This window comes from Elephas maximus, chromosome 26 (assembly GCF_024166365.1).
Source record: "Elephas maximus indicus isolate mEleMax1 chromosome 26, mEleMax1 primary haplotype, whole genome shotgun sequence".
NCBI classification, from domain to species: domain Eukaryota; kingdom Metazoa; phylum Chordata; class Mammalia; order Proboscidea; family Elephantidae; genus Elephas; species Elephas maximus.
This window is the reverse complement of record NC_064844.1, coordinates 14,118,618-14,127,203: the sequence shown is the minus strand read 5'-3', so window position 1 is coordinate 14,127,203 and position 8,586 is coordinate 14,118,618. Positions and strand designations below refer to the sequence as shown.

Sequence of the window (8,586 nt, the reverse complement as noted above, 5' to 3'; positions counted from 1 at the left end):
AAATAAATTATTTTTCCCTGATGAACTGAAATTCTACCTATGTGGTACATTAAGTTTCCATATATGCTGCATTCAGAAAAAGAATAGTGTTTACTAAGAACAAAGTACCGCATTTTTATGCAAATAACGTGTGTGTTCTACGTTTGTTTGCCGACTGTGCCCTTCCCTCATGAGGTGTTTTCTTAAGTGTGCTATGTTTTTTTTTTTTTTTAACAGCAACATGTAAAAAAAATTGGCACAGTGGACTTATGAAAATACCTTGCAGGGGGAGAGTGCAGTTGGCAAAAAAAAAAAGTAGAATGCACACGTTATTTGCATAAAAATACAGTAAAAGATTTTCTTTTGCTCTCCCTGTTTTCCTCCTCTGTCCTATGGGGTCGCTATGGGTTGGAATCAACTGGACAACAACAGTTTGGTTTTTTTTCGTTGTTGTTGTTTGTTCTCCTCATCTTTTTAATAATTGTACTGTATCTGTATTGATAAAGCATATATATTACACACTAGACCCTCTTTTAACCCTCATTTTGTCTCAGTTCTAAAAGCAATCATATGTTCAGTATGTTTAATGCTCACCAACAATCCTTATGCTGATGTCTCTCTAGTCATTTGGGTTATCTGAAATTAATTCTCTAGCAGATTCCTCAGGAAGGGTTATAAGTACAAAGTTTCCTAAATTGTTGTATATTGATAATAGTTTATCTGTGTACTTAATTCTTGAAAATCTGTTTTTCTAGTTTTAAAATCCTTAACTCGCTTTCTCTTTCTTTTCTTTTCTTTTTTAAAAGACACATTTGTTCAGTGTCATGCTATTACATTTAGCAGTCAACAGCATGGGTGCAAAAAAAAAAACTACATTAAAACCCTTATTTGGAATGTTTTACACTTTCCAGGGAACAGAAACTAAAATACCCTGTCATACAATTAATCCCAAATACAGTCCTCAAGTTTTTTGCCCCTACACATGAGTACTGTCTAAAACATGTCTTCTTTGTAGCATCTGGGCCCTGCCACCGCTGTGCTTGGCTGAGTTCACAAATCCGTTGTAACCTGTAGCTTCCCTGTCAGTTCTCTTGCGAAGCTTTGTTTCCTGGCAGTAATTAAAACCTTCTGCCACTGCCATAGCTACTGCTTCCTGCTAATTGAACTACTATAGCCACCTTAGTTTCGTGGTTTGGCAAAGTATTGACTTCCACCACCATAAGGGCCAGAGCTTCAGTCTCCAAAGTTTTCTCCCTTCATGGGTCCAAAATTTGAAGACTGGTTGTTGTAATTGCCCAAATCATTGAAGCTTCCACCACCTCCAAAATTGTTTCCATCATTACCAAACCCATTATAACCATCCCCATTGCCTCCATATCCACCACCATCACGGCTGCACCAAGCCACCCTGCCCACTAAATTTTCTTCCATGACCAAAGTGGTCATTCCCAGCAAAACCACCTCCACGGACACCATTGAAGTTTTCAGAATCACTTCAGCCTCTTTGATTGGGTGAGGCACTGGCCGTCTCTTTCTTTCATAGGGCTCTCCTTATGTCACAGTTGTGGCCATTTTCAGTAAAGTAATTTTGAATGACTGTCTTATATACGGAGTCATGGTCATCAAGAGTTACAAAAGCAAAACCCCTCTTCTTGCCACTGCCTCGGTCAGTAATGATTTCAATCACCTCAGTTTTCCTGTACTCCTCAAAATAATCTCTTCAGTGACGTTCTTTGGTGTCTTCTTTAAGGCCAGAAACAAATATCTTTTTCAGAGTTAAGTGGGCACCTGGTCTTTGAGAGTCTTCTCGCTAGACAGCCCTCTGGTTCCACAACTCTTCCATCCACCTTGTGTGGCCTTGCATTCATGCTGCATCCTCCTCCTCCAGAGTAGAATAAGTGACAAACCCAAAGCCTCTGGATTGCTTGATGTTTGTATCTCTCATTACCACACAGTCCATGAGCATCCCCCATTGCTCAAAATGGCTCCTCAGACAGTCGTCTGTTGTTTCAAAGCTCAACCCTGTGATGAAGAGTTTCTGCAGCTGTGTGGGCTCTTTAGGAAACTCTGACTTAGACACTATGGCAGTGGGAAGAAAGACTTCAATGACGATTCTTTGGCGGTGTCCACAGGCAGAAAAAGCACATTTTCTTTTTTTGAGTATCTTAAATATGTTATTTCACTTTCTTCTGGCATATGGTGTTTTTGTTGAAATGTTGATATTAATGCAATTTTCTTTACCTTACATGTCATATGTTGCTTTTGCTTACATGACCGAAGGATTTTTTTTCTGTATCATTCTAGAATATGTCTTGGTGTTGGTCATTCTGGGTCAATATTCTCGGGGAAAGGTGTGTCCTGTAATTTCAAATCATTGTTCATTTCAAGAACTTTTCATAAATTAGATTTTTAATATTTGTTCTGTTCACCTACTTTGGATTTTTCTCCCCAAGATGTTCTATTATCTGTCTGTTGGACCTTCAACACTGCTTGGCTTCTGTACGTGTCACTTTCTCTCAAATTCTTTTTATCTTTTCATTTGTCTTTTGTATTTAAACTAAAACTTTTTTTCTACTCTTCACCCTCTAGTCCTTTGAAGGCACAATTTATTGTACTTGTTAGCTCTAGGTTAGTCTTTATTTTTGAAATGATTTTTTTCTTTCATTTGTAATTCTTTCCTGAAATCTGCCACCTCATTTCTGACTTTTTCTGGGTTTGGTTTATGTTGTTCTTTCATATATTGTGCAGTTTTCTTAATGTTCTTTAACTCATTTCAATCCATTCTGTAAGCCTATCTTCCTAGAGTGATTTTATTGTCTATAACAGTGGATCTCAAAGTGTGGCTCAAGATCTTTTCTCTGTCAAGACAAGACAGAGATACTGTGAAGTAAAAACTATTTTCATAATAATACCAAGTTGTTTTTTCTCTCTCTCTCTTTTTTTTTTTTTTTTTTTTTACTGTATTGATATTTGTAATGATAGTTTAAAACCAGTGATAGGTAAAAATTGCTTGTGTTTCATCATGAATCAAGGTAGTGGAATCAATATGTACTAGTAGTTATTTCACATATAGTTTTTTTTTAAGTCAGTTTTATTAAGAATGTTTGTGAGGAAAGAGTAAAACTTATTAGTTTTATTAAACCTTAGCCCTTAATATCTTTTTAATATTATGTGCGACAAAATGGGAGATATATATAAACACTCAATGTGTAATAAAATATGATGGTTGTTTCCAGGAAAAGTTTTGTAATTGAATTGTTAGGTGAACTAAACACTTAGCAGACATTTTCTTGAAAATGAACTCAAGTGAGCTTGCAATTTCAAGGAAAATAATTGACAGTGTTTGTTACCAAAGATAAAATCTGAGCTTTCGAGTGAAAACTAGAATCTTGGAAAACTTGTATTTGTCACCATGAGCTTGACAGCTTCTCAGTATCTAAAGACTTTCCTGGTGAGTTCGGTAGTAATATTTACAAATGTGATTTTTCAGAAACACTGGTGGCGTAGTGGTTAAGAGCTACGTCTGCTAACCAAAAGGTTGACAGTTCAAATCCACCAGGCGCTTCTTGGAAACTCTATGGGGCAGCTCTACTCTATCCTATAGGGTTGCTATCAGTCAGAATCAACTCAATGGCAACAGGTATAGTTAAATGTGTCAACTTTTGGAAGATCTGCATAACTCAGGTAACTAATATTTTCTAAAGATCATGCATGTGTTACAAAGTCATGTATGCTGTCTTAGGCTAGGTTCTCTAAAAAAAAAAAGTTCTCTAGGGGAGCAAAATAAGTGAAGCATATATAAGAGAATGTATATAAAGAGACTTATTTCAAGGAAATTCTTCAAGCAGTTGTGGAGGATGGCAAGTCCCAAATCCACGGGTCAGGTAGCAGGCTGAAAGTTTCTCCTGACTCATGTGGTTGCAGGGGCTTATGAACTCAAAATCTGCAGGTCAGGTGGCAGGCTTCTGGCTCACAGGGCTACAGGAGCTGGCAAATCCAAAATCTGTAGGCCAGAAAGCAGGCTGCTGATTCACATCCCAAGAACTGGAGGTGAGAGGATGATGAGACAGATGCACTATTGAGAGAGAGAGAGAGAGAGCTTTGCCAGAACCTCCATATATATAGGATGCAGGTCACACCCTGAAGGAAACTCCCCTTTCAACTGATTGGGTGCACACATTAGATCACAAAATACAGGAAGATTACTTAATATCTGCCAAACCACTGAGAATCATGGCCTACCCAAGTTGCCACATAACCTTAACCATCACACATGGATAAAAGATTAATTCAAAGATAAACCAATAGATTTGAATGAAACAGAGTTTGAAAAGTTGATTGATGGGGTCTCATATTCCATGTTGCAACTAACCTTCAAACAACTATCATTTGTCAAGGTTTGGTGTAATATCAAAGAAGAACATCCAGAATTATCTGAAAAAGCTATTAAGATACATCTTCCTTTTCCAACTACATATCTGTGTAAGGACATATTTTCTTCATACATTTCAACTAAAACCACACCACACAACAGATTGAATGCTGAAGTAGATACAAGAATCCAGCTGTCTGCTATTAAGCCAAATATTAAAGAGATTTTTAAAAATATAAAACACTGACAATCTTCTCATTAAATTACCTTTTTTGTTTTGGAAAGTATTATTTTTTGTTAAATATTTGTTATTAATATTAACATGTGATGGGTGCATTGTTATTTTTCAATGGATGAATAAATAAATATTTTTTTTTACACTTCAATAATTTCAACCTTCATCGTTATTAAGTATCTCCTGTTACTTTCTTTTGGTGTCTTCATTGTTCTTTTAGTACTTCTATTTTTGGTACTCAGGCTACACATTTTCCTCAGAGTGTAGCTTTGTATGTTCTGTTGGTTTTCCTATGAAGTAGTCACCTTTTCATTACATTCTATATCATTTGTAATTTCAGTTTTAATTTCCTTTTTGAGAAAATTTCACATAAACATTAATATAAAATAAAAACAATACAGACGCACAATAACATCAAGAAGTGAATTCCTTACTCTCTACTGTCTTACTCTACCTCCAAGGTGGGCAAAACAGAGATGTGCTCAGCCCTTTAGGTAGCCACCCAATGGGTTTGAACAAAGAACCACTGTTATTTGTGCATAAGGTGTGGTCTGTTCCTTTCAGAACCCAGGACCAGGATCCTAAGCTAAAACACAGGCTGCCACTTCAATCCAGCTTCCAAGCTGGTGTGGAGGAGGTCACGGTCTAGTAACAAAAAGCCACAAAGCTTTTCTACCATTTTCTTGACATTGCCTCTTTCTTCATTAAGTATTCACTTGATTGCTGTGAACCTCTGTCTGTTTACCAGAGTTCAGATAAGGTTGGTTCTGACAGTTTCCACTCGTTTTTTGATGTTTCTTTGGGGGACGGGAGTGTGGAGCTTCTTACTCCGCCATCTAGATGATGTCTGTACCTAATTTTATATTTGTAATTTTATATTATTTTTCTTATAAGGCACCCCTGCCCTCCCCCACCACATACATAAACACAAATTTATATGTTTCAGGCCTCACAAAACTTGTCTGCCTGGATTCGAGCTAATGCCAGTCCTCTTGCCCCTCATTCTTGTACTTTCTCCCTATAGCAGCTTATCTCTTAATGATGGTGCTTTCCACATACTGTGTGGGATGGATTTTTCAAGAGATCTGAGGCTATAGGAAACATCAATTTACAAGTTTCTTATTGCACTCTCAAGCATTATCTAACAAAAGATGAAACATGAAATAGTTTTTGGATAACTTGGCAGCCATTTGGAAAAACAAAATTGGATCACTACCTTATTCCTTGTATCTAATAAATTCCAGATGCATCAAAGATTTAAACATAAAAAATCAATCCCTAAAATGCTTTACAAAAACATACGAGGATTTTTATATAATATCATCATGGGAAAGGTCTTTTAAGTTTGGTACAAATCCCAGAGGGCAAAAAAGAAAGGACTGATAAATTTTAATGCATAAAAATAAAAAAATTCTGTCTGACAATAAATAATAAAGTTAAAAGACAAGTGACAAATTGAAGGGGAAAAAAACCCAATTTATAACTACATTCCTAAACGTTTATATCCTTTATAGAAAAAGAATTTCTATATATCAATCGAAAGGCCAGTTCTTAGACAATTGGCTGGTGAATGTTTGTGCACTGTAGTTTTTTCTCTGGAAGTAACCCGGCTGTATTTAGTACATGGAAGAAAAGCAAGGTAGTTTTAAGGGTTAAGTATAAGTTTATCCTCCATAAATAAAATAATCACCCTAATAGTGATCTGTGAATGGTTGCTGCGGACTTTCTGAACTCTTCAAATTCTAGTAATGGTCTAATCCCAGAAGATCATAAAACTGCTAGCATGTCTAAAGATGAAGCCTATTCAGCTGTGTTGTCGGTGTCTGTCTAAAGAAAGACTGGACTAATAGACGGAGGACTGGCTATAATGTGGAGTCCTCGTGACACAATCTTTAACACAAATCCGGACAGGTTGCCACTTGGAGGTCTGGATAATGCCCTTGTAGAGTAGGGAAAACTTAATTCATTCACATTTCCCTGTATCATGGGGAGCTGCTTTAGTCAAGTTAAAATCAAGAAATGAGACAGTTAAAAGACTCTTCAGGAGCCAGGGAATAGCTCTTAAGTGGTATCTTCAGTTGGACGCCAAAGAGAAACGGCCCATTTTTCCCCTGGTTGAGTGAGTTTTTGCTGTTGATGTGTAAATTCTATACTATTTCAAAGTTATTGGCTGAGGAATTAATGGAAACCGAGCTGGTAATTTTTTCTTTCTTACCTTTATGTGTGATGCCTTATTTAAAATAATTCAGACTCAAAGTAAATTACTAGCAAATGGCACAGTAGCTGCTATTAAATTTATTGATGGTGAATCCATCTTCCCTGCTTTTTATGTACGATGTTGCTGATGTGGTACTTTTTTTTTTTTTTTTAACTCCACGGTGAGACTTTCTTAAAATTCACCTCTTCCATTTGCTCCATAGTGATATAAGTGACTTCAGGTTAAGACGCCATTTAGCAAATTAATTTACCATGTTGATATTTTCTGGCAAAGTTTTCTAAGACTGTTAAATAAACTACACTTTTTTTTTTTATATATATATTGGAATTTTTTTATGGGCTAGGATTTTATATAAATTTGTTATTTATCTTGATGAAAGTCAGATAAATAAATGTTCCTATTGTACCTAATAACTCAAATCTTAGCTTTCACAAGGCCAGAGCAAGGCTGAACGGAAATTCATCTCAAAGCTATTAAGAAAAACTAGATAGAAAGGGAACATAAAAATGAAATGAACTATAGTGAAAGAGCCAGACCCTCTTCCAGCCTGCTCTACATCATCCCAGCTACCCAGAGGGAGCAAAGATTTAGGGTTCCAAACAGAACTGAAGAATATAAAGAAATGATGTGGGATGGTCTGAGAAAAGGACCATCTATCCTATGTTCATGGGAAACAGAGGGACAAAAATCGCTTGGCAAAATATCTCAACAGCATAAACCAGAACTAACATGTCCCACTCCAAACTGCCAACATGCCCCCATTTGAATACACCTCAGAAGCAGCGCTTCTTTCCACTGCTGTTTCCTGCCCACGTGTGCAAGGAGACCAAACAAAGGAAGTGAAGAAACCACCTGGGTGCCTTCTCCCTGCTACTTGGGGGCTGGTTGGTTCCAACTTTCAAGCTGTCACTAAGGCCCCCAGTGACTACGAAGAAAATCTGGCAAGAGATTTGGACCTTGAGGGTTCCCTCTAATAACTCACTTTGGGCAACCTTTCTTTTCAAGACCCCACAACTACATAGCCCAGGGCTTGATGTCACTCTGACTCATAGACAAGGGTTTTATTTCTACTTACCTAATGTGATTTCCTCAGCTGGAATGTCTTTTCCATTCTTCTTGGTCCAAATCCTGTCCATCCCTCAAAAACCAGTGAAACCATCTTCACTTTGAGAAACCTCTGTAGCAGTCTCAGGCATTCTTTGTGGTCACGCTCTTCCTACATATGGAGAATTCCCCATAAAAGGCAATGTTTACTTCCCCTTAAACAAACAAACGAACCCATCGCTATCTAGTCAGTTTCAACTCATGGTGACCCCATGTGTTACAGAACTACTCCATAGGGTTTTCTTGGTTGCAATCTTTATCGAAGCAGATCAGGCCTTTTTTCTGCCATGCTGCTGGTTAGGTTCGAACCACCAACATTTAGGCTAGTAGTTGAGCACAAGCCATTTGCACTACCCAGGGACACACTTTTCCTTACCACCTCTGAAAATGTTAACTACTCAATTTCCTAGTCTTCTTTGCAGCTAGGATGTGGGCAGGGGACCTAGGCTCTCTCAGTGAGAGGCCCCCACTCCACACTCCTGGTGAGAAGAAGCAGGGACAATGTGGAAATATCCATTTTGCTGGCCAGTGGGGGCGCAATATGACAGGTAATTTGGCTCCAGAAATGGCTGTGGGTCCAGAAGATGAATTCTGTGTTGGTTTGCTGTCTGGGCAAGCAGCACAGTCCGTGCCTAGCAGCAGCGGCTGTGATGTCTTTGTCATTCCAGCTGGCTGCAT

The 8,586-nt window shown here is 37.7% G+C and overlaps 1 pseudogene; it reads right to left on the bottom strand.

Moving 5' to 3' along the window:
• Positions 1 to 1,158: 1,158 nt before the first annotated feature.
• LOC126067918 (heterogeneous nuclear ribonucleoprotein A1-like) lies at positions 1,159 to 7,940 on the bottom strand (annotated as a pseudogene).
• Between the last annotated feature and the right edge of the window lie 646 nt (positions 7,941 to 8,586).